Here is a 13231-nt window from a genome sequence, read left to right on the forward strand (position 1 = left end):
TTTATGAAAAGTCCCAGCTACAAACACAAGAACCAAAACAGGCCAAGGGGACACCTGGATTTGAACCAGGGACCTCTTGATCTGCAGTCAAATTCTCTACCACTGAGCTATATCCCCACCTGTTTGTGAGAGTCGGAATGAAAATATATCAGTACCTCATGAAAGAGTGTGAGCATCATGCTCAGTTGGGCCGGAAAGTACAAGCTTGAAACTGTGGAACAGGAGAAGTAGTTCTTAATATTATTTATTGAAGGAAAACGGGATCGTTTAAAAAAAATATGTATATGTTTCATTGTTATTTTATTTGAACAGGCAGTGGTCCATAGGACCAATGCCTGTACATAAAATGCTTGTTTTGAAACATTCTCAAAGGGGAAGAGGTTTTCACGGGACGCCTTATCCTTTCGCGGATTGGTTACCACAATCACCGAGATGGTGGTGAAGTATGATTGTTTTGGGCCAAATGATGGACGAAAAACATTTCTACATACCACTGCAATTTGGTATTTGGAAGGTACACCCAAACGTCCCTTTCAAGTACCATCAATTTAATATATCAGAAAAGGCCATTTTGTGTTCGAAAATGGCCTGAGTCTTCGAGCCAGCCTTTTTTCATCTGCAACGAGGGTTCATACATTTTGCACGTAGGCAGAGGTTTTAAGGAGAAATTAAATAGTTTCTACGTTGCAAAAGAATGAAGTGCTTTAAACAAACACATATTTTGTATGCACAGAGGAGAGGAGGAATATATGTAAGACTGAGGACACAGGTTAAATGAGAAATAGATTGACTGCAGCGCTGCCGAGTATACTATGCCATTTCTTTAGTGCGCTACAAGGAAGCACCAAACTGTATAACAAAGTTTTCAATTGTTTTCATAGTGATTCTCTTTGCTTGAAGCTGTGAAAGGAAGAGCCGGATTCCAAAATAAATCAATGATTTTTCAGAAAGTTCCCACGCCCTGTGTAAAAATGCATTTATTCCCAGGTTTTGAGCAGTGACACTGTAATGCTAATAAAGTATAAGATCCAACTGAACACTGACTCTGTCAATGGTGATCCATAGGGACTTTATGAAAGATCCCAGCTACAAACACCAAAACCAAAATAGGTCTAGGGGACACCCGGATTTGAACCAGGGACCTCTTGATCTGCAGTCAAATGCTCTACCACTGAGCTATATCCCCAACTGTTTTCAAAGATCAGAATGACAATATATCAGTACATCATGAAAGAGTGAGGGGCTCAAGCTCAGTTGGGCCACAAAGTACGAGCTTGAAACTGTGGAAAAGGAGAAGTAGTTCTTAATATTATTAATTAAAGGAAAACAGGATCATTTAAAAAACAAAATGTATATGTTTAATTGTTATTTTATTTGAATAGGCAGTGGTCCATAGGACCAATATCTGTAATTAAAATGTTTGTTTTGAAACATTCTCAAAGGGGAAGAGGTTTTTACGAGACTACTTATCTTTGTGGATTGATTACCACAATCACTGATATGGTGGTGAAGTATGATTGTTTTGGGCCAAATTACGGTGAAAAAACATTTCTGCATACCACTACAATTTGGTATTTGAAGGTACAACCAAACACCCCTTTCATGTACCTTCGATTTAATACATCAGAAAAAGCTATTTTGTGTTCGCAAATGGCCTGGTTTCTCAGACCAGCCTGCTTGCACCTGCAACTAGGGTTCGTACATCTTGTACGTGGGCAGCGTATTTTAGTAGAAAGTAAATAGATTATGCATTGCACAAAAATGAAGTGCTTCAAACAAACACATACTTTGTATGCACAGAGAAGAGGAGGAATACATGTAAGACTGAGGACACAGGTTAAATGAGGAATAGATTGACTGCATTGCTGCCCACTTTTCTATGCAATTTCTGTAGTGCGATTGAAGGAAGCACTAAACTGTAAAACAAAGTTGCCAATTGCTTTCATAGTCCATTCCCTTTGTTTGGTGCTGTGAAAGGAAGAGCCAGATTCCAAAATAAATCAATGCTTTTTCAGACATTTCCCATACGGAATACCGAGCCCTGTATAAAAATGCATTTACTCTCAGGTTTTGAGCAGTGACATTGTAATGCTGTTAAAGTGTAAGATCCAAGCGAACACTGACTCTGTCAATGATGATCCAAAGGGGTTTTATGAAAAGTCCCAGCTACAAACACAAGAACCAAAACAGGCCAAGGGGACACCTGGATTTGAACCAGGGACCTCTTGATCTGCAGTCAAATGCTCTACCACTGAGCTATATCCCCACCTGTTTGTGAGAGTCGGAATGAAAATATATCAGTACCTCATGAAAGAGTGTGAGCATCATGCTCAGTTGGGCCGGAAAGTACAAGCTTGAAACTGTGGAACAGGAGAAGTAGTTCTTAATATTATTTATTGAAGGAAAACGGGATCGTTTAAAAAAAATATTTATATGTTTCATTGTTATTTTATTTGAACAGGCAGTGGTCCATAGGACCAATGCCTGTACATAAAATGCTTGTTTTGAAACATTCTCAAAGGGGAAGAGGTTTTTACGGGACGCCTTATCCTTTCGCGGATTGGTTACCACAATCACCGAGATGGTGGTGAAGTATGATTGTTTTGGGCCAAATGATGGACGAAAAACATTTCTACATACCACTGCAATTTGGTATTTGGAAGGTACACCCAAACGTCCCTTTCAAGTACCATCAATTTAATATATCAGAAAAGGCCATTTTGTGTTCGAAAATGACCTGAGTCTTCGAGCCAGCCTTTTTTCATCTGCAACGAGGGTTCATACATTTTGCACGTAGGCAGAGTTTTTAAGGAGAAATTAAATAGTTTCTATGTTGCACAAGAATGAAGTGCTTTAAACAAACACATATTTTGTATGCACAGAGGAGAGGAGGAATATATGTAAGACTGAGGACACATGTTAAATGAGAAATAGATTGACTGCAGCGCTGCCGAGTATACTATGCCATTTCTTTAGTGCGCTACAAGGAAGCACCAAACTGTATAACAAAGTTTTCAATTGTTTTCATAGTCATTCTCTTTGTTTGAAGCTGTGAAAGGAAGAGCCGGATTCCAAAATAAATCAATGATGTTTCAGAAAGTTCCCACGCCCTGTGTAAAAATGCATTTATTCCCAGGTTTTGAGCAGTGACACTGTAATGCTAATAAAGTATAAGATCCAACTGAACACTGACTCTGTCAATGGTGATCCAAAGGGACTTTATGAAAGATCCTAGCTACAAACACCAGAACCAAAATAGGTTTAGGGGACACCTGGATTTGAACCAGGGACCTCTTGATCTGCAGTCAAATGCTCTACCACTGAGGTATATCCCCAACTGTTTTCAAAGATCAGAATGACAATATAACAGTACATCATGAAAGAGTGAGAGGCTCAAGCTCAGTTGGGCCACAAAGTACGAGCTTGAAACTGTGGAAAAGGAGAAGTAGTTCTTAATATTATTAATTAAAGGAAAACAGGATCATTTAAAAAACAAAATGTATATGTTTAATTGTTATTTTATTTGAATAGGCAGTGGTCCATAGGACCAATATCTGTAATTAAAATGTTTGTTTTGAAACATTCTCAAAGAGGAACAGGTTTTTACGAGACTACTTATCTTTGTGGAATGATTACCACAATCACTGATATGGTGGTGAAGTATGATTGTTTTGGGCCAAATTACGGTGAAAAAACATTTCTACATACCACTACAATTTGGTATTTGAAGGTACAACCAAACACCCATTTCATGTACCTTCGATTTAATACATCAGAAAAAGCAATTTTGTGTTCGCAAATGGCCTGGTTTCTCAGACCAGCCTGCTTGCACCTGCAACTAGGGTTCATACATCTTGTACGTGGGCAGCGTTTTTTAGTAGAAAGTAAATAGATTATGCATTGCACAAAAATGAAGTGCTTCAAACAAACACATACTTTGTATGCACAGAGAAGAGGTGGAATACATGTAAGACTGAGGACACAGGTTAAATGAGGAATAGATTGACTGCATTGCTGCCCACTTTTCTATGCAATTTCTGTAGTGCGATCGAAGGAAGCACCAAACTGTAAAACAAAGTTGTCAATTGCTTTCATAGTCCATTCCCTTTGTTTGGTGCTGTGAAAGGAAGAGCCAGATTCCAAAATAAATCAATGCTTTTTCAGACATTTCCCATACGAAATACCGAGCCCTGTATAAAAATGCATTTACTCTCAGGTTTTGAGCAGTGACATTGTAATGCTATTAAAGTGTAAGATCCAAGCGAACACTGACTCTGTCAATGATGATCCAAAGGGGTTTTATGAAAAGTCCCAGCTACAAACACAAGAACCAAAACAGGCCAAGGGGACACCTGGATTTGAACCAGGGACCTCTTGATCTGCAGTCAAATTCTCTACCACTGAGCTATATCCCCACCTGTTTGTGAGAGTCGGAATGAAAATATATCAGTACCTCATGAAAGAGTGTGAGCATCATGCTTAGTTGGGCCGGAAAGTACAAGCTTGAAACTGTGGAACAGGAGAAGTAGTTCTTAATATTATTTATTGAAGGAAAACGGGATCGTTTAAAAAAAATATTTATATGTTTGATTGTTATTTTATTTGAACAGGCAGTGGTCCATAGGACCAATGCCTGTACATAAAATGCTTGTTTTGAAACATTCTCAAAGGGGAAGAGGTTTTTACGGGACGCCTTATTCTTTCGCGGATTGGTTACCACAATCACCGAGATGGTGGTGAAGTATGATTGTTTTGGGCCAAATGATGGACGAAAAACATTTCTACATACCACTGCAATTTGGTATTTGGAAGGTACACCCAAACGTCCCTTTCAAGTACCATCAATTTAATATATCAGAAAAGGCCATTTTGTGTTCGAAAATGGCCTGAGTCTTCGAGCCAGCCTTTTTTCATCTGCAACGAGGGTTCATACATTTTGCACGTAGGCAGAGGTTTTAAGGAGAAATTAAATAGTTTCTACGTTGCACAAGAATGAAGTGCTGTAAACAAACACATATTTTGTATGCACAGAGGAGAGGAGGAATATATGTAAGACTGAGGACACAGGTTAAATGAGAAATAGATTGACTGCAGCGCTGCCGAGTATACTATGCCATTTCTTTAGTGCGCTACAAGGAAGCATCAAACTGTATAACAAAGTTTTCAATTGTTTTCATAGTGATTCTCTTTGCTTGAAGCTGTGAAAGGAAGAGCCGGATTCCAAAATAAATCAATGATGTTTCAGAAAGTTCCCACGCCCTGTGTAAAAATGCATTTATTCCCAGGTTTTGAGCAGTGACACTGTAATGCTAATAAAGTATAAGATCCAACTGAACACTGACTCTGTCAATGGTGATCCAAAGGGACTTTATGAAAGATCCTAGCTACAAACACCAGAACCAAAATAGGTTTAGGGGACACCCGGATTTGAACCAGGGACCTCTTGATCTGCAGTCAAATGCTCTACCACTGAGGTATATCCCCAACTGTTTTCAAAGATCAGAATGACAATATAACAGTACATCATGAAAGAGTGAGAGGCTCAAGCTCAGTTGGGCCACAAAGTACGAGCTTGAAACTGTGGAAAAGGAGAAGTAGTTCTTAATATTATTAATTAAAGGAAAACAGGATCATTTAAAAAACAAAATGTATATGTTTAATTGTTATTTTATTTGAATAGGCAGTGGTCCATAGGACCAATATCTGTAATTAAAATGTTTGTTTTGAAACATTCTCAAAGAGGAACAGGTTTTTACGAGACTACTTATCTTTGTGGAATGATTACCACAATCACTGATATGGTGGTGAAGTATGATTGTTTTGGGCCAAATTACGGTGAAAAAACATTTCTACATACCACTACAATTTGGTATTTGAAGGTACAACCAAACACCCATTTCATGTACCTTCGATTTAATACATCAGAAAAAGCAATTTTGTGTTCGCAAATGGCCTGGTTTCTCAGACCAGCCTGCTTGCACCTGCAACTAGGGTTCATACATCTTGTACGTGGGCAGCGTTTTTTAGTAGAAAGTAAATAGATTATGCATTGCACAAAAATGAAGTGCTTCAAACAAACACATACTTTGTATGCACAGAGAAGAGGTGGAATACATGTAAGACTGAGGACACAGGTTAAATGAGGAATAGATTGACTGCATTGCTGCCCACTTTTCTATGCAATTTCTGTAGTGCGATCGAAGGAAGCACCAAACTGTAAAACAAAGTTGTCAATTGCTTTCATAGTCCATTCCCTTTGTTTGGTGCTGTGAAAGGAAGAGCCAGATTCCAAAATAAATCAATGCTTTTTCAGACATTTCCCATACGAAATACCGAGCCCTGTATAAAAATGCATTTACTCTCAGGTTTTGAGCAGTGACATTGTAATGCTATTAAAGTGTAAGATCCAAGCGAACACTGACTCTGTCAATGATGATCCAAAGGGGTTTTATGAAAAGTCCCAGCTACAAACACAAGAACCAAAACAGGCCAAGGGGACACCTGGATTTGAACCAGGGACCTCTTGATCTGCAGTCAAATTCTCTACCACTGAGCTATATCCCCACCTGTTTGTGAGAGTCGGAATGAAAATATATCAGTACCTCATGAAAGAGTGTGAGCATCATGCTCAGTTGGGCCGGAAAGTACAAGCTTGAAACTGTGGAACAGGAGAAGTAGTTCTTAATATTATTTATTGAAGGAAAACGGGATCGTTTAAAAAAAATATTTATATGTTTGATTGTTATTTTATTTGAACAGGCAGTGGTCCATAGGACCAATGCCTGTACATAAAATGCTTGTTTTGAAACATTCTCAAAGGGGAAGAGGTTTTTACGGGACGCCTTATTCTTTCGCGGATTGGTTACCACAATCACCGAGATGGTGGTGAAGTATGATTGTTTTGGGCCAAATGATGGACGAAAAACATTTCTACATACCACTGCAATTTGGTATTTGGAAGGTACACCCAAACGTCCCTTTCAAGTACCATCAATTTAATATATCAGAAAAGGCCATTTTGTGTTCGAAAATGGCCTGAGTCTTCGAGCCAGCCTTTTTTCATCTGCAACGAGGGTTCATACATTTTGCACGTAGGCAGAGGTTTTAAGGAGAAATTAAATAGTTTCTACGTTGCACAAGAATGAAGTGCTGTAAACAAACACATATTTTGTATGCACAGAGGAGAGGAGGAATATATGTAAGACTGAGGACACAGGTTAAATGAGAAATAGATTGACTGCAGCGCTGCCGAGTATACTATGCCATTTCTTTAGTGCGCTACAAGGAAGCACCAAACTGTATAACAAAGTTTTCAATTGTTTTCATAGTGATTCTCTTTGCTTGAAGCTGTGAAAGGAAGAGCCGGATTCCAAAATAAATCAATGATGTTTCAGAAAGTTCCCACGCCCTGTGTAAAAATGCATTTATTCCCAGGTTTTGAGCAGTGACACTGTAATGCTAATAAAGTATAAGATCCAACTGAACACTGACTCTGTCAATGGTGATCCATAGGGACTTTATGAAAGATCCCAGCTACAAACACCAAAACCAAAATAGGTCTAGGGGACACCCGGATTTGAACCAGGGACCTCTTGATCTGCAGTCAAATGCTCTACCACTGAGCTATATCCAGAACTGTTATCAAACATCAGAATGACAATATATCAGTACATCATGAAAGAGTGAGAGGCTCAAGCTCAGTTGGGCCACAAAGTACGAGCTTGAAACTGTGGAAAAGGAGAAGTAGTTCTTAATATTATTAATTAAAGGAAAACAGGATCATTTAAAAAACAAAATGTATATGTTTAATTGTTATTTTATTTGAATAGGCAGTGGTCCATAGGACCAATATCTGTAATTAAAATGTTTGTTTTGAAACATTCTCAAAGGGGAAGTGGTTTTTACGAGACTACTTATCTTTGTGGAATGATTACCACAATCACTGATATGGTGGTGAAGTATGATTGTTTTGGGCCAAATTACGGTGAAAAAACATTTCTACATACCACTACAATTTGGTATTTGAAGGTACAACCAAACACCCATTTCATGTACCTTCGATTTAATACATCAGAAAAAGCAATTTTGTGTTCGCAAATGGCCTGGTTTCTCAGACCAGCCTGCTTGCACCTGCAACTAGGGTTCGTACATCTTGTACGTGGGCAGCGTATTTTAGTAGAAAGTAAATAGATTATGCATTGCACAAAAATGAAGTGCTTCAAACAAACACATACTTTGTATGCACAGAGAAGAGGTGGAATACATGTAAGACTGAGGACACAGGTTAAATGAGGAATAGATTGACTGCATTGCTGCCCACTTTTCTATGCAATTTCTGTAGTGCGATCGAAGGAAGCACCAAACTGTAAAACAAAGTTGTCAATTGCTTTCATAGTCCATTCCCTTTGTTTGGTGCTGTGAAAGGAAGAGCCAGATTCCAAAATAAATCAATGCTTTTTCAGACATTTCCCATACGAAATACCGAGCCCTGTATAAAAATGCATTTACTCTCAGGTTTTGAGCAGTGACATTGTAATGCTATTAAAGTGTAAGATCCAAGCGAACACTGACTCTGTCAATGATGATCTAAAGGGGTTTTGTGAAAAGTCCCAGCTACAAACACAAGAACCAAAACAGGCCAAGGGGACACCTGGATTTGAACCAGGGACCTCTTGATCAGCAGTCAAATTCTCTACCACTGAGCTATATCCCCACCTGTTTGTGAGAGTCGGAATGAAAATATATCAGTACCTCATGAAAGAGTGTGAGCATCATGGTCAGTTGGGCCGGAAAGTACAAGCTTGAAACTGTGGAACAGGAGAAGTAGTTCTTAATATTATTTATTGAAGGAAAACGGGATCGTTTAAAAAAAATATTTATATGTTTCATTGTTATTTTATTTGAACAGGCAGTGGTCCATATGCCTGTACATAAAATGCTTGTTTTGAAACATTCTCAAAGGGGAAGAGGTTTTTACGGGACGCCTTATCCTTTCGCGGATTGGTTACCACATTCACCGAGATGGTGGTGAAGTATGATTGTTTTGGGCCAAATGATGGACGAAAAACATTTCTACATACCACTGCAATTTGGTATTTGGAAGGTACACCCAAACGTCCCTTTCAAGTACCATCAATTTAATATATCAGAAAAGGCCATTTTGTGTTCGAAAATGGCCTGAGTCTTCGAGCCAGCCTTTTTTCATCTGCAACGAGGGTTCATACATTTTGCACGTAGGCAGAGGTTTTAAGGAGAAATTAAATAGTTTCTACGTTGCACAAGAATGAAGTGCTTTAAACAAACACATATTTTGTATGCACAGAGGAGAGGAGGAATATATGTAAGACTGAGGACACATGTTAAATGAGAAATAGATTGACTGCAGCGCTGCCGAGTATACTATGCCATTTCTTTAGTGCGCTACAAGGAAGCACCAAACTGTATAACAAAGTTTTCAATTGTTTTCATAGTGATTCTCTTTGCTTGAAGCTGTGAAAGGAAGAGCCGGATTCCAAAATAAATCAATGATGTTTCAGAAAGTTCCCACGCCCTGTGTAAAAATGCATTTATTCCCAGGTTTTGAGCAGTGACACTGTAATGCTAATAAAGTATAAGATCCAACTGAACACTGACTCTGTCAATGGTGATCCAAAGGGACTTTATGAAAGATCCTAGCTACAAACACCAGAACCAAAATAGGATTAGGGGACACCCGGATTTGAACCAGGGACCTCTTGATCTGCAGTCAAATGCTCTACCACTGAGCTATATCCCCAACTGTTTTCAAAGATCAGAATGACAATATAACAGTACATCATGAAAGAGTGAGAGGCTCAAGCTCAGTTGGGCCACAAAGTACGAGCTTGAAACTGTGGAAAAGGAGAAGTAGTTCTTAATATTATTAATTAAAGGAAAACAGGATCATTTAAAAAACAAAATGTATATGTTTAATTGTTATTTTATTTGAATAGGCAGTGGTCCATAGGACCAATATCTGTAATTAAAATGTTTGTTTTGAAACATTCTCAAAGAGGAACAGGTTTTTACGAGACTACTTATCTTTGTGGAATGATTACCACAATCACTGATATGGTGGTGAAGTATGATTGTTTTGGGCCAAATTACGGTGAAAAAACATTTCTACATACCACTACAATTTGGTATTTGAAGGTACAACCAAACACCCATTTCATGTACCTTCGATTTAATACATCAGAAAAAGCAATTTTGTGTTCGCAAATGGCCTGGTTTCTCAGACCAGCCTGCTTGCACCTGCAACTAGGGTTCATACATCTTGTACGTGGGCAGCGTTTTTTAGTAGAAAGTAAATAGATTATGCATTGCACAAAAATGAAGTGCTTCAAACAAACACATACTTTGTATGCACAGAGAAGAGGTGGAATACATGTAGGCTTTCCTGTTTTCAGTTTCTATTTTTGGTAAATTCTGGTGGGTTTTTTTCAGTGTTTTCAAGTGATTTCAATACCTTTAAAAAACAGTGGTTATCAGTGGTTACACATTCTCGCGCCATTAAAAACTACAGAAACAGTGTTTTTCCAGTGTTTATGGAAAATGTTGCTTTTATTATTGCTTGCTTTCTGCACTGATAGCACATGGTATATAGACAGTGTAAGTATAGTGTATATGAGGTCCAAATAGATTTTTGCAAATTAAACTTATTGTAGTACACCATACAATACTTCTTCAGTGAGTCTTTGGTCATGTGTGCGTATTCTTTCCTTCCCATGTAAACTTCTGTGAAAAGGCCGACTCAACATTGGCACTTGAGATGGGCAACACCAAAACAGCCAGTACACAATTTGTTAACTCCGGCCACTGACATAGCTTTCCATGCCAATACTGGTTCACTTAAAGATCGCAATTCTCAGGGCAGGTGTTGCAGCATTTCGCTGATCTGGGCGCTTATGCCCTCAGAATTATTGAAGGGGTCAAAAATTAAGCAGCACTTTTGACACTACTGAGGAAATTCCCCTTTACAGAAGAGATCTAGAACAGAGTACCACAGTGAGGTTTCATTGACTTCAAATGCCATTGGTGGTGAAGGGACATTTCTATGGATCATTGCAAACCATTTCTCATACATTGTAAAATAAAAGTTCCTGAATTGCTCTTCATCATTGCTTTGCTTACCAAGTGGCAAGCACTCTAACACGGAACATGTTGCAGTGCCAAAGTCCCTAAGGTGTCGCCCAGCCTACTCTCAATGAGATGTTTCACATCTACACCAATTATGCTGAACACTTGGCAGACAAGGGTGTTTTCAGACTCTAGTTTTTATTATGTCCACTACAGCAGTTACGTTTTCCTGTAAAAATCTAAAAATGCAGTAGAGTGTAGTTTTTTTTCACATCACTATCAATGTGTGACCAAAGATCCTCACATTTCTTGCCTTTGACATCATCACTCCGCAACAATTCTGTAAACGGTTGCCACATGGATCATGTAGCATTCATTGCCCCTTGGACTGAGAACCATCAGTTAAGGGACATAGATGGGATGACTCTTTCTTTGATGCCACACAAAGCACGAAATGATAAATATTTGCGTTTTAGCTCCTGTGCATAAGAAAACAGTGCACCAGAATGGACTAAAGTCATTAGAATTCCTCATTAACTCTGAAAATTGTTAAGATGCTTTCAGCATACCATCTACCAAGTGGGAAGGATCTCTTATAGGGAAGCACTTCAGCTCAGGCATCAATTTTGACAGGTCATCACACAACTTTTTCATATACGTAGCTGAATCACTGCAAATACAAACAATATCACTCCAATCTTTGTTGAACTTGGAAAGAACCTTTTTTGCAGAGCAGTGACACTGCGTTCCACTGTAGTGTCATGTTTTAACCACTATCCCAGATGCTTGGTGATAGCGCTCTTTTCACATATACTTGTCACTATACCTTGCATTGAATGTTTAAAGCCTGAGGTCAATACTGACTCACTAGAAACTGGGGGCTGATGTATTGAGGGTTTTTACCCCTTCTCTGTGGGTAAATGTGATAACACATATTGAGAAAGATTCTTATGAAACCAGCCATTTTACCTATCAGTGAAAGAATCAAATATGATTTTGATATTTCCTGATTCTCTACAGTTTATAAAATAATTAAACAACACCTAAAACATGCTTCTAAACTCTGCATCTTGAGACCAAAGACCACAGAACTGAAAAGAACAAAAGGAAGAAGAAACAATATTTTAGTGGCATCCCTAAACAACAAAACTCAAGCAGAATAATGTTAGCCCAGACTTTCTTACTGCTAGCTTGTATAACAAAGTTACATTGTATTGGCCCCTTCAGGAAGGAAAAAAATGATTTTCAGTCCCTTTTTCCTTTCTTTGAATGGCATTTAGTTTGTGGTTGTGCAGGTGTTTTTTCAGTGTTTATATGTTTTCACTGGTGTGGGCTATTTCTCTTTCAGTGGGGTTTTATCAGTTATTATAGGTTTAAACCTAAAACCGGACAGCTTAAATACATGTAAGACTGAGGACACAGGTTAAATGAGGAATAGATTGACTGCATTTCTGCCCACTTTTCTATGCAATTTCTGTAGTGCGATCGAAGGAAGCACCAAACTGTAAAACAAAGTTGTCAATTGCTTTCATAGTCCATTCCCTTTGTTTGGTGCTGTGAAAGGAAGAGCCAGATTCCAAAATAAATCAATGCTTTTTCAGACATTTCCCATACGAAATACCGAGCCCTGTATAAAAATGCATTTACTCTCAGGTTTTGAGCAGTGACATTGTAATGCTATTAAAGTGTAAGATCCAAGCGAACACTGACTCTGTCAATGATGATCCAAAGGGGTTTTATGAAAAGTCCCAGCTACAAACACAAGAACCAAAACAGGCCAAGGGGACACCTGGATTTGAACCAGGGACCTCTTGATCTGCAGTCAAATTCTCTACCACTGAGCTATATCCCCACCTGTTTGTGAGAGTCGGAATGAAAATATATCAGTACCTCATGAAAGAGTGTGAGCATCATGCTCAGTTGGGCCGGAAAGTACAAGCTTGAAACTGTGGAACAGGAGAAGTAGTTCTTAATATTATTTATTGAAGGAAAACGGGATCGTTTAAAAAAAATATGTATATGTTTCATTGTTATTTTATTTGAACAGGCAGTGGTCCATAGGACCAATGCCTGTACATAAAATGCTTGTTTTGAAACATTCTCAAAGGGGAAGAGGTTTTCACGGGACGCCTTA

The 13231-nt window shown here is 38.5% G+C and overlaps 3 non-coding genes across 3 annotated transcripts; all 3 read right to left on the bottom strand.

Moving 5' to 3' along the window:
* Window positions 1-1114: 1114 nt before the first annotated feature.
* Window positions 1115-1186, bottom strand: TRNAC-GCA (transfer RNA cysteine (anticodon GCA)). The gene has a single exon. It is a non-coding gene; the product is annotated as a tRNA-Cys (tRNA).
* A 1008-nt stretch (window positions 1187-2194) lies between these two features.
* On the bottom strand, window positions 2195-2266 carry TRNAC-GCA (transfer RNA cysteine (anticodon GCA)). Its single transcript has one exon. It is a non-coding gene; the product is annotated as a tRNA-Cys (tRNA).
* A 7437-nt stretch (window positions 2267-9703) lies between these two features.
* On the bottom strand, window positions 9704-9775 carry TRNAC-GCA (transfer RNA cysteine (anticodon GCA)). The gene has a single exon. It is a non-coding gene; the product is annotated as a tRNA-Cys (tRNA).
* Between the last annotated feature and the right edge of the window lie 3456 nt (window positions 9776-13231).

Source organism: Triturus cristatus, chromosome 4_1 (genome assembly GCF_964204655.1).
Source record: "Triturus cristatus chromosome 4_1, aTriCri1.1, whole genome shotgun sequence".
Classification (NCBI taxonomy): domain Eukaryota; kingdom Metazoa; phylum Chordata; class Amphibia; order Caudata; family Salamandridae; genus Triturus; species Triturus cristatus.